A 20591-nucleotide genomic window follows, 5' to 3' on the forward strand; every position below is an offset into this window, starting at 1 on the left:
ATGGCTGTGGTTATTTCAATAGGTTATATCCCAGGAGAATGCCTGATATATTTTGTTAGGGTTCTACTTAAACAATGTTGATATTATCATCTGGGTATATGGATAGTTCTTTCCTTCAAACTCAAGTGTTGCCTCAACTAACTTGAGTGTAGCACCAAAGCTTGAGCTCTCTTTCATAGGAATAGTTTATTCTAGGGTTTATGGTGTACTCCTAATATCTCCTTAGGTATCTAGGCTCAGGTTCCATTTGTCTAGCTTAATTGGGTTAATCTCTTCCTCACCTTATCAATTCATGGATATGGTATTATTCCATGTGATAATAGGGTATCTCACCACTCCAAGATGAAATGGTTGTTCCTAAAACTTTAGTTTAAAGGTTTTCCCTGATTCTTAAATAGGTAAAGCTAGAATTAGTATGATTGGTCTCTCTCATTTGGGAAGGTCTTTAATACTAACATAAGGTTAGGCTCCATAGAGGTTGATGTGATCATCAATCTCTCTGTGTTAACATATATGGTTTCTCTCTCTAAGGAATGTCTTGAATAATACTCTAAGGTTCCTCTTGAAGATAATGTTTTGATCATATGGATATTTATATCCAAGGTTTAGCTCAAAGTTTGTCATTTCTTCTCTAGTAAATAATAGAGAAATCTCACCTCTCTAGATTTGATGTATAATAATATGGAATAGAGAAGAATATATATTTCTAGAGTTGATTTCCGTGTCATGTTTCCAAGAGTGAAGTAAAATGAATACCATGAGGTTCATGGTAGGATCAAGGATTAGTTTAAGACATGGAAAAGATAAGTGAAGAATGGTTTCTCCATTTATTGTTACTTGATTTCCAAATAGATGTATGTTCATATGTTATGGTAAGGATTACCATATTATAATCTTTTATAAAATCAAGCAGATCATTGAGTAAAGTGTTGTTGTGTTGATTATTAGTTCCATTTGATCTAACCCCTTAGATCAAATCATCTCTTCCCAAAACAAGGTTTTAGCAAAGTCACATTGAGGTTTATAGCGCTTGACTTGATGAGCTACTTCAATTCCACCAAGGTCAAGTGAAACTTCAGTTACTGTGGCTGTTTTACTTTAAAGTGCGAAAATTCCACAGATTTTCTATGCATGAATGCAATGCACACGTCTGTTTCCTCTATTTTTGTAACCCCAATACCTGGGATATTACAGTCTCTACCCCTTAAACTAAACTTCGTCCTCGAAGTTTGAACTCTCTCACGTTTCAGAGTGTGGTTCTGACTTATGCAGACTACGACTTTTCTCGAACTCCGTGGTGATATCACTAGATATAATTGAATATATCCCTTGTCCAGATTCTTCATGGAATCCATTAGGGTTTGTCTCTGAACATTAGTTTCTTACTCCAGTTCTATGATTTTTCTCTGGAATCTAATAATACTTGTCTCTGAGCCATGGCTTCTAACTTTAATTATTTGATTTCTTTCAACTCTATAAGCTTGTTTCCTTTCTCATTGAAGATTCAATGATGGGACTTCTTCTGGTGCTATTAGTCTTAACTGAAGACTAATTTGATAATATACTCCTAATTGGTAAAATAAGTCTTTGTTTTCCCTTACTACCAAAACTGTAATAATGGTACTAAGTAAGGTACTTAACATGGGAATGATCATGATGGTTTATTCCTCTAAGAATGGATTAGACTCATTTAGTCCATCCAATCATGGTTTATAGTTGATACCTATAACTATTTTGGGTTATTTAGGTTCCATGAAAGGAATCTTTCAAATAGACTTTAGTTTTGGTATGGTCAATCTACTTCGGTCTTTGGCCTTCTTGAGCTGTATTTGGTCTATGGTATTTTCTTCGTCCAACTTCTTTATGCTTGACTTACTTGAGCTTTTGTACTTCTGAGTAAATACTACTCACTTTCTCCAGTTATAGTCCACTTCTTACTTCCCCGACGATATGAACCTCGGCTTCTAGTCTGACATTCTTCTGAAAGTAGTGTTCAACAATCTTATGAAAAATAAGATCAAACTTCCTCTCAGTTCAGACCTTCTGCGTCTATCTAGCTTAAAGTATTGAGTTATTGTACATCCAACTCAATCTTTACTCTACCCCTTATAGTTTTCTTATGGTCTTCAACTCCTTTTCTTCCAACCATTGGACTTATGGTTAGAATATTGGTCTGGATCTAACTTATGGTTTATACTTTTCTAAGGTTTTGCAAAGAATGTTTGTGGTGTATCCACTCAGTTGTGGACATCCAATGTGAATCCTTCGACTAAATGCTTATAGGTCATTGTTATTTGGCTAACAAAATTTTATTTGTTCGCAACTTCTTGGTACAAATAATCCAATGATGGACTACTTGATACCAATTGTGGCTATATGTTATCTAAAAATGGATTCTATTATAGGTGCTGATCAACTGGATGAGACATCTTCTACTTTATCTCGCAGTATTGATCCTATACCACAAATGTGGTCTTCTAATCCAACTGTGGTCTTCTGATACCAACTGTGGTCTTCTTATATCTGCTATGATTTCATATATCATCTTCCTTCATTCAGGGTTTATTTTGCATGAGAACCACTAACTGATACTATGAATATAGTATCCTAAGTGATTTCCCATGCATTCCCTCTTCTATGTTGACTATGGATCTGCTTGAGCTTCACCATAATCACCAGATTTCTTACCTTCATGCTCTTTATGTACTAAAGTACTCCTCTGTTGAGTCTGAGCATGAGTTTTGGTTGGGTACTTCCTTCGGGGTGTTGTGGTTACTTCCCACAACTTTACTTCCTTTTTCTGATGCACCTTCATCTTGTCTTCGGAATCTTCCAGAATTCATCACTTCCTCACACGTTTACCCTTACCCTCTAGATCTATAGCATCAAGTAAGGACTTGATATTGCAACATGCATTTGCATATCAAAGTCTAACCTCATGTATGGATCTAGTCAAACAATGAAAATTCATTAAAATCCAAGAAGATTCAGCTTTGTGCATATAATACACATCATCATAAGCCTGGATGTAATAGTTGAGTAAGACATCTCTAAACATCAGGCTGAGATGTGTAGTATATAACACCACATAATATAGGTTTATATCGTGATACTTAGCACATATAGTTGGCATTCTACTATTTGTCTTGACATTTACCTGAATTGCACAATTGCAATGAGATAAACTAGAAATAAAGTGGTCTAGGATAGTTAAGGTTAACCTAGTTTTGTTTGGAAGTACTAACAAAGTATTATATCATATATAAGTGCTATTGAGGACTTATTTTGTATGATACCACTAGTTCTAATATGATTACTCTGAATACATATTTATCAGGATATAGTTCCTATACCTCTAAGCGTTTCTACCATAAGCATATGGTCATGATGTGCTTGGCACACTTCCCATGGTTTTGGAATATAATTCTTGCACTATTGTTTAGCAATTGGCTTCTTATTGTTCTCTTCCTAAATACTTTAGATGTTTATCACATAATGATCCATAGATGAATCATATATGATTACTACCTCTACTCTGTAAGTAGACATGATTTATTTCTATTTCTCTTGCTTACTTCCCATGATTGACTCATCATGGTCTATACTACCTCATATAACTCATAGTTATCACTTACTATCAATTGTTTCATATGTCTAGATAATTTTACTTATTCATTACTTAACTTGGTCTACATCTTCTAATAGGATATTTTAGTTATCTTTGATATAACTCCTATTACAGTTCTGGATAACTCTTACTTAATTATAACATATGTTGGTACACGTCTTCCAATAGGATAGCTTCCTTATGGTTGTATCCTCTCTTTGGACTACCATGTACTGTATACCAACTACGTCTACTCATCTATTGTTTAAGGACTTCATGGTATACTTCATACTTGGGATTAGCTAAGTAACTTCACTTAGGAAAGATAGATAAGAAAGGTTGACTTAAGTGTGTCAGGATTATTCTCAAGTGAATTAATATCCATCTCAAGTCATAAGAAGATTTGGTTTACCTAAGACAACTTCCTATAGACACTACCAATCCTATAGGTATCATTTAAAGGGTTTTAATCCTAGGGTCAAAGCATTTGCTCTGATACCAACTGTGGTGACCCAGCATACCACTGCATGGTGTAGTATGCAAGTCTGATATAACACCAATGAAACACCATTCCACTAGTATTATATCGCTCGAGTGGTACAACAGAAACATATGCGGGTCCAAGGCATGTCTATAGAATTACAACGTTGACTCTATTACATAAGATCATCATAGCCTCCTACTTTACAATGAGGTAAAACTACAAATAAACTCCGGAAGATCGACTCGTAGTCTAGTCTTATCACGAACTCTATTTGTAGAGTATTTAACTAGCTACATAGGGCTATGAATACATTCTAGCTAAGTAGGAGCTAAGTTTAGGAAGCTAGTTCCCTTCTATGGCTAAACTAGTTTGTCTCCTTGTTGGATGTGGTGTTTGACTCCTCGTGATCGAGGTTCATGTCCCTTGAAGTAGTTGTTGATCTCCTCGGCCTTCGACTTGCACTGTAGATCCTCCTTCGATGCCTCCATATCTAAGCAGGGGATTTAAGAGTGGGATGAGTACGAGCGTACTCAACAAGTTCATTATAGGAAAGAGGTGTTTAATGCACTAGATACAGCATTAGACCAGAAAGTCTAATACCAATGCAAGTTTTCATAACCATTTCTTCAAAAGGTTGCTTTTATTAAGAAGAACTATGTCCGTCAGCCTTCACCGGTTTACTAGAACTTCATGGAGCTCCTTTCCGGCAGCGTTCGCAGTTCCAAAACCCGGAACAGGGAGTGACAAGTCACGATTCATTACACTCGCATAGGTGTGTTGCTTTACCCATAAGAGATCTTAACCTTGGTGCCAACCGAGTCTAGTCCTCGTCCACACTTCCTTTGGTGTGAGGCCCGGTATAAGGTCATAGCCAATCATATTCCTCCGCTACCTCGCACACCCACCCTTTGTTGCATACCCCGACCCCGGGTCCTCGTCGGTCCTCATTATTACCATATTAAGGATGGACCCCGACCACGACGACAGTTTGGGACTCGTAACCAAACTCCTTCGCCGGTAGATGCAACCCATCATAGACCACATTACCGTGGGGACTTAGAATGGGATCCCCAACCTACCGCTTGCATTTCGGTGACAAGTGTGCTACGGTAAGCATTGCATTAGCCGTGGGGACTTAGAATGGGCTTGCCACACGCCTACCGCTTGCTCCGACAAGATGACAACTGTGCTACGGTAAAGCGCGTCCGTTGATGTACAAGAGGTGGAAATACGATTGACTATTCCGTCCCACTCCGCATCTTATGGTTAACACGGGTATTACGGCACAAGAATCATCGGACGACATTTGTTGTTTAATCCTAGATGGATATAAACCCTTGCAATTGAACCTCCACCATATCAACACTATCCATGGTTCCATTGCCCACCACTTAGTCATATTCATAGTTATGAAAGTAGTGGTTTTTCTTTTTATGCAATAGTGATAAACATAGTACTTTGCAAGTAATTTGGTAAAAATACTCAAATGGCATGAGCAAGTGATGAACTTGCCTTTCTTGACTGCAAGATTATGCAGTCAAGGTCTTCGTTACGCAATAACTCCAAATTCTGAAATAGCATCATCGTCCGGTAAGGACGATGTTTAAAAGATTGGCAAGGATGCAATGATGCATAAGTATGAGATGCGATCGCTCTAAGCGTGACCTAACCCCGATGATTTAGGATTAGTGAGTGGTAATGCTTGGTTTAGGGTGTGTTGCACTTTTAGATGGTTCACAAACAAGGTTCTTATTTAGGTTGTGATTATCTTGGTATTATAAATAGGTAGTAGAATGTATAATAACAATCAAACACACCAATGACATAGTATTTGTAGAATAAATGAAGGATCACTTTTCAATTTTAAGTCCTGTAGTGCATGGTTGATGATTACTTGTTATATACTTCAAAAGAATCACTTTTGAAGAACATATTCTTTAATAAAGAACAAGTATGACCAATTGGGTTTGTGGGGTTCTATGGTTTCCTATGATTGCTAACTAGTTGTTAGAGTAAGTCTTAGATGAATCACAACAGAGTTGGATTCATCAATACCTAGAGATCATATGGTTGTAGTGAAGCTAGTCTAGTCATCCTAAGCAATTTACTTATACATAGGTGCTATCAAGGTTGGTATCATCTTGTTGGTGATAATTAGCTAGGGTTCATGTGATCCTTATAAGTAGGGTTGAGGGCTGACTCTTTATTTGCTTCAAAAGAATAACTTTTGAAGAACATACTTCTTAAATAGTAAGAAGTATAGCAACTAGGGTTGAGGTGGTCTAGGTTTTACTCGTTGGTTCTATTAAGTAAGGAATAATTGGCTCCTAAATAGGATGGTGCGATAATTATCCAACACTAGTAGGGTTTAGTGGAGTATGGTTATGTAATGATAAAACATTGGGAATAGTTGCTACTGAGGATTCATCACCATAGGTGTGATGCTTAATATGGTATGAGTTAAAGATGGTGACATTGGTAATACGATCTAGGGTTTACACTTGGTTGGTCTTATTTGATCATCTAGGTTTGATAAGATGAACATATGAGATGCTAATTTAGTAGTGATAGGGTTGTCTACATTTTATGTGGTCATGGCAAATATTTAATTGCTATTATGGTTCTATGTCTACTGATTGAAGTAACATGATCACATGTTCTAATTTAGGGTTTAGGTTTAGAAACCATTTAGGGTTTCATATTGATTAATGGAACTAGGGTTCCTAATTGGATTAGGGTTTTAAGTTTCACATGGAATGATAAGGTTATAATATCATTTTCAATGATGGAATTAGGGTTTCCTAATTACCATATAGTTCTATCATTAATAACTTCCATATAAAGTTGAAGTTATTAATAACTTTGAATTAAAAATAATACTGAATTTGGAATTTTATTATTTTTAATGAATTAATAATTAAGGTAATTATTGATCAGAGTTTAAATCCTTCTAATAAGGATTTATCATTTAACAAATAAATAAAATTAGTTTTTAATGTTTTTTTATTTTAATTATTGGTTTTTTTTTACTATTTTAGGAAGTTTTCCTAATTATTGAATTTTAATTGAATTTAGGATAAAAGAAAAGGTTTATTTAATGAGTCTAAAATAATTAAATTTTTATTAAAAACAAAAATTCCATATAATATTTTTCTTGGATAGATTTTACTTTTTAGGAACATTTTGATATCTCATTTGTATTTTTCTGAGTTATAATGAATTTTATATATTTTTGCAAAGTTTCACACAATTTACTGGAATTTTGAATTTAAACTAAATAACTAAAGTTACCCGAGTTAGTCCTATCCTTAGCCACCGACTAGTGGGCCAGTGGCCACGTCGCTGCCACGCGTCTTTGACTAAAGTCAAAATCGACGACGTGGCTCGGGAGTGGCCGGCGGCGGCCGAGCGAGGTTGACGCCGGCGATTCGGCGGCTCCCGCGGCGCGCGCTGTAGGTACGGTTGGATGCGCGGTGCCAAAGTGAACCTAAGGGTGGCGGCGCCCCCATCTATTGGTCACCAGAGTAACTCCGGCGAGCACGAATAACGGCGGCGGACACGGGTTCACGACGCGGCGACGCTACGGCGGGCTAGTAAGCAAGGCAAGCATGCCATGCGGTAGAGGAGCTCACCGCGGTTCCGACGAGCGTGTCGGCGAGACTTGGGGTGGCCTATATCGACGGCGAACATCGGCGTCTGCGGGTGACCGGCGGAGAAACGGCGATCCGATTCATCGGTTGTAGGGCTTCCCAGCAAGCATGCATTGACGAGGGGGTTGCTGGCGACAAGGCAAAGCTCCAGGGCTTCACGGTGGTGCTCGAGGTGGCCCTAATCGGCGGCGACGAAGATGGCCGGGGCGAGCTAGGGTTTGTTCAATTGGGGAAAAAATGAAGAACACGGGCGATGGAGGCTTCAGCGCGTATATTTATAGGGTTGAGGGCGTGCTCGTCGACGAACGCACGGTCCACAATGGCGGCCAGGACGTGGAGCTCGTCGTCGCCGTGGCGTTCTCCTGTGCGTCCGATGGCGAAGACGAAGACGACGCCCTCCTCGCTCTTATCCGCATGAAGCGGTACGCAGGCTGGTTTGGGCTGCGGCTTGGGCCATGGTGTTGGGCTGCTAGGCAGGCTGCTGCTGGGCTCCTTCGGCTGGCAAGGTCCAGATAAGTCAGGTGAGGCTTTTCTCCTCTTTTCCTTTTTTCTGTTTTTATTTTCTGTATTCAAATTTCTCTTTTGAATTCAGATTTGAATTCAATTCTATTTTTAATTCAATTCTGAATGTTTTTTCTATTTTGCAGGTATTGCTTGTTTAAATTATACAAGGATTAGTCCCAAAATTCCTCAAACACTATGGTGGTGTATTAGAAAATTAATATGGGTACTATAACATTGGTTTAATTATTATTATTGGTATTTGAATTTCAATACCCCTATGGACATGAATTTGAATATTATCTTTGGGAATATTCAAATTGTTTTCCAAATGGTAGTTTTCTTACTTAGTGATATATCTTGTTTTATTTGGTATTGCTTTGCAAGAAACAAGTGACCAAGTAATGTTTGTTTATGGAGTTCTATTAAACAAGGGACTTAATGACATGATCTCATGTACAAAAGTCTTTCTAAGTATTTGATCTTTTATCTGAGAATTTGATCACTTGCATATGATTTTATGGGACCACTTATTTGTTAAGGTCTTGTAAGTTTTAGTATAACCCTATTTCAAGGGTAGCACTAGAATTATATTCAATAACACCTTGAAATACCTAGGGTAATTCTACTCTCAGCATGGTTTGGCCTTAATTATAATGATAGGTGGTTAATAATGACACTTATGGTTTTAATTATAAGATGTATCACAAGAATTCTCCCAGGTTTAATATTGTATCTTAAGATTTATTAATGTGCCATACTAGGGTTCTAATGATATCTACCTAATGGCAATTGGTTTAAATCTCAATTATGGCTTAGGTTTATGTTTATGATCACCATAGTGATACAATAGATAGGGCTGAGATATAATTCTAGGTTGTAGATATGGGATGACACCATAGTGCATTGGCTAGGGTTTAATCTCCCCTAACCATGGTAATATGGTTACTTGCTTAGTTGTTTCTGTTCTCCTTTAATTACTAAGGACTTGAGAATTGTTTTTATCTTATATCAATAGATTTCTATTATATCCTTAATCTATTGTTAAAGTAACTAAAGTAGCTATATTTCTTTTTATAGTTAACTTTGGTTATAGTGATGAATTGTTTCTCACCATATAAATTATAAGCTTTAACTCTAAGCTTTTCTTATGTGCTTATATTCTCTACTTCAAGTTCTTAGGGTTTATGATCACTACACAATTTAATGATCAAGGTTTGGCTTCCTAAGTTATCTCTCAAGAACTAGGTTTCTCACTCCCAAGATTACGTACTGGCTTGATCAACTGAATATAGCTTCTTTCTTATACTATCATGAATGGATATGGTTATCTCAATAATTTATATCCCAGGAGAATGCCCGAGATAATAACTTATAATTCTACTTAAGGAATGATGACTTAATCATCAGGACATATGGATAGCTCTCTCCTTTAGATTAAGTGTTGCCTCAACTATCTTGAGTATAAAACCATAGGTTGAGCTCTCTCATTTAAGAATAGTTATTCTAGGTTTTATGGTGTACTCCTTATATTTATTTAGGTAGCTAAGCTAAAGATTCAATTGTCTAACTTAGTTGGTTTAGTCCTATCCTTATTTCACTAATTCATGGGTATAGTCTTATTCCATTTGGTATTTGGTTATCTCACCATTCCAGGATGAAATGGTTTACCTCCTAATACTTTCGTTCAAAGGTTATCCTTTATTCTTAAATAGGTAAAGGTTGGATTAGCATGAATGGTCTCTCTCATTTGGTTATGACTTGGATAATACTCTAGGGTTCCTCTTGAAGATAATGTTGTGATCATATGGATATTTATATCCAAGGTTTGCCTCAAGGGTTTGTCATTGCTTCCCTAAATAAAATAGGACTCTCGCCTCTTTAGGTTTGATGTAAAGCTATTTGGAATAGAGAAGAATATATACTTCTTGAGTGGATCTCCTTGTCTTGTTTCCAAGATTGAAATAGAATGAATACCATGAGGTTCATGGTAGGATCAAGGATTAGTTTAAGACATGGAAAAGATAGGTCAAGAATGGTTTCTCCGTTTTATTGTTACTTGATTTGCAATTAAATTGGTGTTCATATGTTATGACAAGGATTACCATATTATAATCTTTTATAAGATCAAGCAATTGATCATTGAGTAAATTGTTGTTGTGTTGATTATTAGTTCCATTTGATCTAACCCCTTAGATCAAATCATCTCTACCCAAAACAAGGTTTTAACAAAGTCACATTGAGGTTTATAGCGCTTGACTTGATGAGCTACTTCAATTCCACCAAGATCAAGTGAAACTTCAGTTACTGTGATTGTTTTACTTTAAAGCGCGAAAATTCCCCAGATTTTCTATGCATGAATGCAATGCACACATCTGTTTTCCTCTATTTTTATAACCCCAATACCTGGGATATTACAACTTCCTGGAGCTTCATCTTGGCAGGACTATCTACATATCAATGTAGAAGTCACTAACGAGAACGTCTGCAAACAGCTGCAGACGGATCTGATTGAGCATCAGTGGACATTGGCTGGCCATGAAGACATGCCTAGAGAAATACTATCTTATTTTCATGTAGACTTTTAAAAATTTAAATGTAATAAGTATGACTTCGTTGAATTCCTTATTTTGTTGTTTCGAAACTTCATAATTGATGCAAACGCCGAAATGCGGTGGGCCGCTGGAGCCACCCCTAGGTGCAAACGGACGCGCGGACAAAAACGGTCTGTCTCGCGTCCGCCGCGCGACGCAAACGGACATTTCGGACGTCCGAAATGCGTCGCGCCGCTGGAGATGCCCTTATGCAATACAGTTCGCGGAGTCAGTAACCGGTCCAGGTCTATCATTCAGAATTTCAGAATTTCAGAGGGAGTGGAAGAAAAAGCCGCCCTTTATCCCAGGTGGTCGTCGGCATCCGGAAGGACCACCGGAGAAGACTGGAGGATCCGGTGCGGTCCAAGATCCCATAGGAGGGCGTCAACTCAAGGATCGAGGAGCACTGGGACACCGCCGCCTGCCGGTGAAGTCGCAGTTGGTGAGACATCGGTGCGCCATTAACGAGCTGGACGAAGGCGCACGATGAAGGCGACACTCGGGAGGGCATGACTTGAAGGAAGACGATGCTAGGTGGCTTCAGAGGCATACGTGCGGGAGGTGAAGGTTAACCATTGGTTGATCAAGATTGAAACAAAAAAAACCTAATTGATTTTTAGGCGAACCATCTAACCCGTTAGGTTCTACTTTAGGTTAGGTTAACCTAATCATTGTCTAAACGGGAACTTAGTCCCAACTTGAGTTGTGCCTATGAATATATGAGAGTACAGCTATGTTGAATTGTGAGTACACTTATGTTGAACTTGTGAGTACAACTACGCGATGCAATACGACTACGACAGTACGTTCGGACACGTGTTAGCACGGGAGCGCTCTGCGCTGCACCAGCCTTTGCAAAGATTAGCCTTTTGCTAGGGTACCTTTCTCTCCGGGTTAGCGTTAGCGATATGAGCTCCCAACAAACAAACACAGACGGTATATAACTGCGGCGTTTATAAAAAGAATGGGTGTTTCGTAAATTAAGACATGAGGAGACGCTAAGGTGTGTTTGGTTGGTGTCCATACTAGCCGTACCAAATATTTGGCAAGAGTTGGTTGCCAATTTTTTGTTCAAGATAATCTTTAGCTCACGTTTGGTCAATTATTTGACAAGAATCCGTGAGTGAGAAGGGTTGGCAGCCTAAATTTTAGGACGTGGCTACACAGTGCTATAGCACTGTTTAGTCTTAGACGGTGCCCCACCCAAAAATGGAAAGAAACCAGTCGGACAACTCTCGCATTCCAAAAGTAGAAAAATCTTAATCCCCACATTTCCTCCTTCACCGCGGGAGCGCCACTTCGCCTAAACATGAAATACCACACGAGCGGATACTGCTTTCTCCTTCCCCTCTCTTTCGCAAATTCAACGAAAAATAAAAAGTAGATCAAATAAGCACTAAATAAATACATCAGCCACATCCTTCTTTTTCTATAAAATACATCACTTGCCTGCTCCGTAGCTCAAATCTGGCCCCAGGAATGTAATACAAAAAGTGGAATGTAATAAATATAGTTTTTTTTTAGAAAAGTGACAAAAAAATACATCCAGATGCATAAGTCTCATCTAGAAATTGGGGAAAACATACATCCAGATGCATAAGTCTCATCTAGAAATTGGGGAAAAAATACATCCAGATGCATAAGTCTCATCTAGAAATTGGGGAAGAAATACATCCAGATGCATAGTCTGATCTAGAAATTGGGGCAAAAATACATCAAGGCTTTCATCATTTCTAGAAATTGGGGAAAAATACATCAAGGCTTTCATCATTTCTAGAAAGTAGAAAAATTACATCCTAATGCACCAGATGGAACTAAAAACCACCGCCTTGATCCAGTTGTTGCAAAAAAAAAATACATTCATATCTTACAACTCTTGTCTGTGATTCTTATCTTTTTTAGAGAATGTAAAAATAACAACTGTGGATGTATAAAAAAGAAAAAAATACATCTAAATTACCAGACTATGGCCGTGAAGAAGGGGACGGCCTTCCTGGCGGCTGCTCCGCCGCAAAGGAAGTCGGCGTCGAGCGCCGCCTCCATCACGCGCGTGCCCGGCGGACCTCGTGCGCACTGGGAAAGGGTGAGTCGCCGACGGGGGTAGAGAGGGCAGGGACGAGGCGGGCGAGTGGCCGGAGGAGGTCGGACGCGCTGAGGCCGGGCGGGCGAGTCGCCGGCGGAGGTCGGACGCGCCGGGGCCGGGCGGGCGAGTCGCCGGCGGAGGTCGAACACGCCGGGGCCGGGCGGACGAGTCGCCGGCGCAGGTCTGGCGCGCCGGGGCCGGGCGGACGAATCGCCGGCGGTTTCCGTTGGAAGCGTAGCACAGCCGTCTGCCCACCTTACGGTCCTGACTCCTGATGCTGGGAGGAGATGAGATTTCCAGATGAAGTCACTGCCTCACGGGAGAGACGAAGACTAGTGCTTTACAGCCTGGCCACGTGCGGGAGTCTCACCCACCGCCTCAGGAAGACCGTTAGATGAGGATCGGACGGGCGCGAGTAGGGAGCACCGTCTAAGACTACACAGTGCTCTGGCATTGAGAATAAGCAAGTGCGTATGGGTAGGGGCGCTTCCTCGACTATCCACGATACCCACCTCGTGCGCAGGGGTTGGGCGTTCAGGTTGCTTCTGTAATTTCTATTGGTCCACGTGTTGAAGCCATATGGTCCACCGAGAGATGGAACCTGGTCCAGTTAACACCACCCTCACAGTCGCATTAGCAACTCTACTCTCACACGCGACCTCTCCCTTCAGCCCACTCCACCATCATCTTCCTCTCCCAATGGATGGGTCGCTGCAGCTGCTCCATCTCCTCCCAGCGCAGCGGCGATACTGCCGTCCCACCCCTGGTGCCTCCTCTCACTCCTCCACCGATCCCCACCCTCTCAGTCCCGGATCCTCTATCCCGGACTCACGAGCCCTTTTCCACCCTCACCCAAGATTCAACTAGGTTGTATCGACCAGGAAAGACGGCGAGGGTCGAGGCCATTAGCGCTGGACTTCTGGCGGCGTCACCGACGGGCCAGAGGACTCCTGACGATGGGGACTAGAACACCACCGCTGTAGGTAATTATATTCCCTCTTATTCATGTTTATCATTTCCTTCCTTTTGCCCATGGAACCAATTTTTAATTGGTTGAATTTGTTGTTCCTCCCAAATGTTTCATCCAAAACTAATCGACTGCCCCAATTTCTATTATTTATGTTGTCAAATTTACTCATATGGTATAGAGCGGCTTTATTTGGTCGCAGATGCTACGAATTCTTACTTCGATGGCTGTTTTGGGTATTTATGAATCAAATTATTTGCCCTTACGGAATGAACCTGCAGATGCCATGCCATACTTGCAAAGGTGCAGACGGATAGGAAGCTTTCCATGTTCAGTCTATGGAAATGGAGCCAGAAGAGAAAAAGGTATACAAAAAAAGCTGGTGCATACTGGAGCACTAAACTGAATGCAAAAGTTATTCCTCTCCTACATGTTTGTGACATCGTTACTCTTATGCTTGCAGGACCAACATAAGGTTTCATGCATCATGTCATGCGGCAACATTGAGAAGGCCAAATTCAAGGGGAACCTGCAAACGCAGCAGGTCTTGCCTCTAAACCTATTTGTCATTTATTCAAAGATCCCTTAAATTATTGACCGTCTTATTAATTTTAGATGTGACCCCTTAGTTTAAAAAACACTTTCAAATGGATGTGTAGCATCCCTTATTTATTTTTAATGTGGGTTTGGTGTTTACGATGCTAAGTAGAGCTCTATTCTTGATGCTTAGTTTGTGGGATTGAAAACAAAACTTCTCCGACCCATCTTGCTTCCTGTACCTGTTTGCAGCTATTGGTTTGTTCTTTTTGTAGAAGGATAGAGAGAAGATTGGTGGAATCGTTGTTGTATTGCTTGGGCCTCATGGGCAATATATATGAGTACAATGATCTACTTAAGTACAAGGCAAGGTAGAATAGAATCCTACACTATCTATTGTTTCCTAAATAATCACGATACTCAACATCCCCCCGCAGTCACAACGTAGCGACGTAGACGATGAGACTGGAGAAGAATCCGAAGGCGGAGCCAATGGACATCCCCACCACGGTCGTAACGGTCGACACATCGCGGATGTTGTGGCTGGAGTGGAAGCCGGCGAGGTTGCTCAAGCAAGGTGGTAGCCCTTTGTGCCGAGGTCGAGGTAGCCGAGAGCGTAGGGTGGTGTAGCCGTGGTCGAGGTAGCCGTGCGAGAGATGACGAGGTCGATGTCGAGTCGGGGTGGCCGGTGTCGAGTTGGTCGCCGTGGAGCCGCGGGTGCAAGGAGGCACCAAGTTAGACGTAGGCGCAGTGGTGTTGAGGTAGTGGTGCGCCGGGAAGAAGACGGTGTTGACGGGGCGTCGCGCCGGGTTTGCCGGACCCGGGGACACGTCGTAGACGAAGGCACGCATCAGTGTTGCCAGCACTGGGCATGCGTAGACGGACGAAGTCGATGTTGACGAGGCGTCGCGCCGGGTTTGCCGGGCCCGGGGACACGTCGTGGACGAAGGCACGCGTCGGTGTTGCCAGCACCGGGCATGCGTAGAGAAGGACTCGACGACGATTGCGGCGCCATCCGGCATGGGGTAGAAGGTGCCGAGGCCAACATCCGCGGTGGTCGGAGTAGATGAAGAGGTGGACGGAGATGGAGCGGCGGCGCACGAGGAGGAGCGCGCGGCGGCCGGGGTGCGGCGCAGCCGCGGGGTAGGGCAGCGGCGCGGTAGCGGCGGCGTGGGCGGCGGCTGCGGCGGCGGCGCTGGAGGCGGCCGCGGCGGGGACGACGACCCGTGGCGGCAGCTAGGGTTAGGGCGCGGCGGCGATGCTCGAGCAGGCGAAGAACCCGACAGCCTGACGAAGACCATGCGCGGACGGTGGGTTCCTGCGCCTAGGGAGGCGGCGCAACGCATACCACGAAGACGTCAACGCGCGGGGGCGGCATAGTGGACCACGTGCCGCGGCGCTACGGCTCGAAGGAGCGACGCAGCGGCGACGCGCATGTCGGGGCGACGGCGGGGAAGACCTCGGGGCGGCGGCGTGGACAGCGCGCCGCGGCGCTACGGCCCGTAGGGGCGACGCAGCGGCAACACGCATGTCGGGGCAGCCGCGGGAACGGCCTCGGGCGGCGGCGTGGACAGCGCGCCGCGGCGCGACGGCCCGTAGGGCGACGCAGCGGCGGTGCAGCGGGTCGATGCAGCCGCGGCGAGGACCACGGGCGGCGGCGCTGCGGCCCGACGGGCGACGCAGCGGCAGCCCGATGCTCGATCGGCAGAGGGCGCGCCGAACTATGACCCTCTTCATGGGACCCGCGAAGGCGCGCGCGGTCGACGGCCAGGTCGGTCGTGCGGCGTAGATGAGGCGGATCGCGGCGGCGAGCGGGTGATCAAGCCGATCGCGCGCGAGGTCGAGGACGCCGCTCGGTGGATGCGGGGTGGCGACGAAGTCCGAGATGAGGCCGACGAGGACGGACGGCAGAGCGGCCGTACATGCGCGGCGTAGATCGACGGGCGGGCCGACGTGCGTGGGGCGCCTATGATTGGCCGCCGCATGGCGCGAGGCCGCCGGGATGGGGCGTTGCGGGTGTCCCGTTCGGAGCGAGGCGGTGACGGCGAGGCATAGGGCGACGGGCGAGGCGATGTGCGGACGGCGATTGGCCCTAACGGGCCGCCATGGTGCGCGTGGCCACCGTGTCGGAGTAGAGGCCGGCCGGGCGCGCCGAGGTCGAAGTAGAGGCGCGCGAGGGTCGATGGCGGCGACGGGCGACGCAACCCGATCCGTAGATCGGAAAACCAAAAGTAAACGCCGATCAAAGCGACCGGCGGAGAGAGAAAAACCCGCATCAAGTGATCGGGAAAAAGACTGTCTAGGGCAGCCGATCAACCGGACCGGCGGACGAACCCTAGGTACGGGCGGCGCGGCCCCGGTGGCGATCATGGAGATCGGCCGTCCCGGGGGCGGCGCGGTGCGGAAGCGGTCGGCGGCTAGGGTTTTGATCGAGTTTAGGCTGATACCATGTAGAAGGATAGAGAGAAGATTGGTGGAATCGTTGTTGTATTGCTTGGGCCTCATGGGCAATATATATGAGTACAATGATCTACTTGGAGTACAAGGCAAGGTAGAATAGAATCCTACACTATCTATTGTTTCCTAAATAATCACGATACTCAACACTTTTTAACCTTTATTTGTATCCAAACATATATTATTTGACTCCTCTCACTATTTAGCATTGATTTACATTGGAGTAAGAAAGGGACAAATGGTCACTGGCACCCTTTTCTGCCATGTGGATCCCATGTGTTTTATTACATTGATTTCACTAATATTATGCATATTCCGTTGCTTTTGTTGTATAATGCCTTATCCTAAGTTGATTTTACTGTAGGTTCGTAAAATGCAAGGTACCTGGTTGCAAAATTCAGGTGCTATGGGGTTGCAACGAAGTTGCTGCTATTTTGATTTCATTTTTAATTATGGTTAGGGTAAATGTGTGATTACCCTTTTTAACCAAAGGACAAAAGTTTCAGGCTTGCGTATCAATAATTTTGGACCCCCCCACAAGGTGTTCATGATTTTCTGGTTTCCCATGATGAGCTTGAAACATCAAACTGAATGTCTCCCATGTGTTTCGGAAAAAAATACCATAGTTAATCTATATTACGTACGTGCAGATTTTTCTTTTGATATGTTTTATTTAGCATTGAACAGCTTTCATTTTTGGCCTAATTTTCTGCCTTTTTTGTGTGGTTTTGAACAGATTTATGTGATGGACAATGATCATGTAACATGACTTATGTCCTGGCTGGTGGTGGAAGTAGTGTCAGGCAAGGTCGTTCATCCTTTTATACATGATATGTATGATACCAATGTATATGAGATTAGCCGGTTTAATTTTGTGCAAAAGTGGATATTCTTTACCGTTGAAACTGAAGATTTGGGCAATATAAAAATGAGGATACTTCGCCAAAATGGTCTTTCTGCATTTCTTCATTTACTTATGAAATTGATATGTTGGCTTGCTCTGGTTACCCTCCAGGTTGCAGTAACGAAGAGGCATACATGCTCACAAGAATGAGGTGAGTATTTTGAAACTGTAATTTGAACAAATCATTGTATTTCTTGGGATGATACTTTTTTGTAGGGAGGGTCGTTAAATCCTACTAAGTAGACATTTCTTTTATAATAATGTATATATTTGTTAAACAGTACAGTACAGTTCTACCCAAAGAATAATCCATGATTCCATTGCGTCATTCATGGCTTGGCTTCTTAATATGAATAATTTCATATTTTCTGTAGTGCCCAATGATGTTACTTGTTTAAGGTCAAATTTAGATCCAAAACTTGGTCAATGCAAGCCAAAGAACTTTGCTTGCTTCTGTGGACCTTGGCAGACTTCATCACGTTATGTAAGATGTCTCTGTTTTGCAAAAGTCTTCTCGTGTCATATTTCACGCACTCACAACCCATGTATGTTCCTTTTTGTGTCCTCCCTGCCATAGTATGCTTGTGAAACCAGTACAAAGCTTGGTATGTAACCTCCCTGAAACACATGGTCGTGGAAATTAAAAAGAGGGACATTTGCAAACAAGAAATTGTTAGCTGCGAATTTTATTGGAGCAACGAAAGAAGAAATTATGCAGTGTTCAACTTTTTTTAGTATATTCTTGTGTCAGGTGCCTCTGGTCAGCCAAATTTAGATGGTTGGTGGCTTGGTGCCGAGTCTTAAATGTATTCTAAGATTTTCATGATGCTGATCATTGACTCTTTTTTCCATGCCATTCTTTGTACTTTGTGACATGATAATTGAGTCTTTTTTTTTTCCATTTTATGGTTCTCATGGCTGGTTGCTACAAGATTTAGGAATATGTATGTGTATGGTTCTTGTCATCTTGTTTATTTTCGAAAGTAGTCATCTTAGTTATTAGTTTACTTCTGGTCTACAAATTTTCTCTGATCATCCAAAGATATGATGACTATTGCTTATGAAAATAAATAATAAAATCAAGATGCATGGTGAACAGGTGTAAATTAGTATGTTCATCTCCACCCATTCGGTTCTTCTTGAAGCAATCCAGGGAAGAAGCTGGGATGGTTGGAAATTTTGTTGCTGAATGGTTTAATCACAAACTTAGTTCGAATCAAGGTTTCTATCTTGCATTTCCTTTACCAGATTAGCTCCCAGACTTTTTATTTCTATTGATAAGTCACTAGGCATGTGCAAGACGATTGCTACGATTTGATTATTTCGTCCCATGCTTATAGAAATGTATGTTGTTTCAACATCACATCTAGATAGTATCATATCTAGCATATTTTTGCCTTGTGTTAGTCATGTTTCTACATTCAAATAAAGAAATATTGTTCAGCTGAAACATAAAGGAAATAAATAATCAGATTGAACCTGTCCTTGGTTGGCTGTATTTGTGGTCGGTGCCATGGTTGTCCAACAAGCTCATGTATTTGCTTAGTTTCCTGCTAACATTTGACCCTCAATTGTGGATATTATCTTCTCTATCTGCCAATGTAATTGGTCACCGTGTGTCAGTTTTTATGCACTGTTTGTTGATAATTGCTTTGTTTGACAATATGTATATCTTGGAAAGTACGTACCACTTGATATTTACTTGTCTGGTATGATGTAGGGACTATTTGATTCAGTGGAATTTTCAATGAGTTTCTGTCAGCACCTGCTTGTAGTTCAGGCTACTGCTGCAACCACCCTGATAAAAAAAATCTTTTTTTTACTATGGAGTTATTTAAGAATCCCATAAACAATATTCATAATGTGCTTGCTGGCAGTAAACTTGTTAGGGCCACATATGTATTTTGTCCAATAGGAAATTGGTAATCCATTATCTGCTTCATTCTTTTTTGTTCTTACATTCTCTTGTAGGTTCACGATTGTCGCAGAGGCTGCCCGCTCTTCAATCGTAGGCTATGATGACATGCATGCCCTCACGGCTCAATACATGCAGTTCATGAAAGGTATACAACAAATATCTTGTACTTATTTTACCCTTAGAAAAATGTCATGTACTTGTTTCTTTCTGATTTCCTTTTTCACTTACGTCTGTCTCTACGTTCACAGACCAGCTCTTTCATTGGATTACAGACAAATCTCGATTCACAGTCCATGACACTTCTATAGTTCTATGGAGAAATAACTGAGGAGCTGCTCTTATTTGTGATGGCTGACAGGAAACCTTCTGTTGTTCTAGCTTCCTTGCTTCTTTCAGAATCAGCTGCTGGCCTCAGTTTGCTGTGTGGGCGCCTTTTGTTAGTGTACACCATTAGCTCGATCTGTGCGAAATAGTTATGGAATCGTTTCAACCTTGTATCTATGTTGTCTTTCCGTCAAGAAAAAATCAAATGTACTTGTTGTTTTCTGGCAGGCATTGCTGTAAATTAATTTTTTCAAGTTACAGATATTGGAAATCAATCAGGAACCAAGTGCAACCTCAATCTCAGTTATTGGTGAGGGAGGACAAACATGTTAATTTGAGATTGTTGGTGTCCAGATGGCTTCAATTTACTGAAACTGGATGGAAACATTTAAGTTGTTGATTACTTGATTGGACTGCACCTCACCGGTGAGGAGGCGCCCCATGGGGCGCCCCAACCACTAGTTAATTAGAATTTGGGTAAATTTTAACTATAAACCAACAACTATCAAAACTGAATGGACAACCGATATTTTGGCGGGACTACTTGGAGAACCAAAACCCTAAA

General features: G+C 42.2%; 1 long non-coding RNA gene across 1 annotated transcript; it reads left to right on the forward strand.

The window, feature by feature from the left end:
* Positions 1-13574: 13574 nt before the first annotated feature.
* LOC124657877 lies at positions 13575-14221 on the forward strand. The gene is made up of 2 exons (XR_006988907.1): positions 13575-13902; positions 14168-14221. It is a non-coding gene; the product is annotated as an uncharacterized LOC124657877 (long non-coding RNA).
* Positions 14222-20591: the final 6370 nt, after the last annotated feature.

This window comes from Lolium rigidum, chromosome 5 (assembly GCF_022539505.1).
Source record: "Lolium rigidum isolate FL_2022 chromosome 5, APGP_CSIRO_Lrig_0.1, whole genome shotgun sequence".
In the NCBI taxonomy this organism is placed as follows: Eukaryota; Viridiplantae; Streptophyta; class Magnoliopsida; order Poales; family Poaceae; genus Lolium; species Lolium rigidum.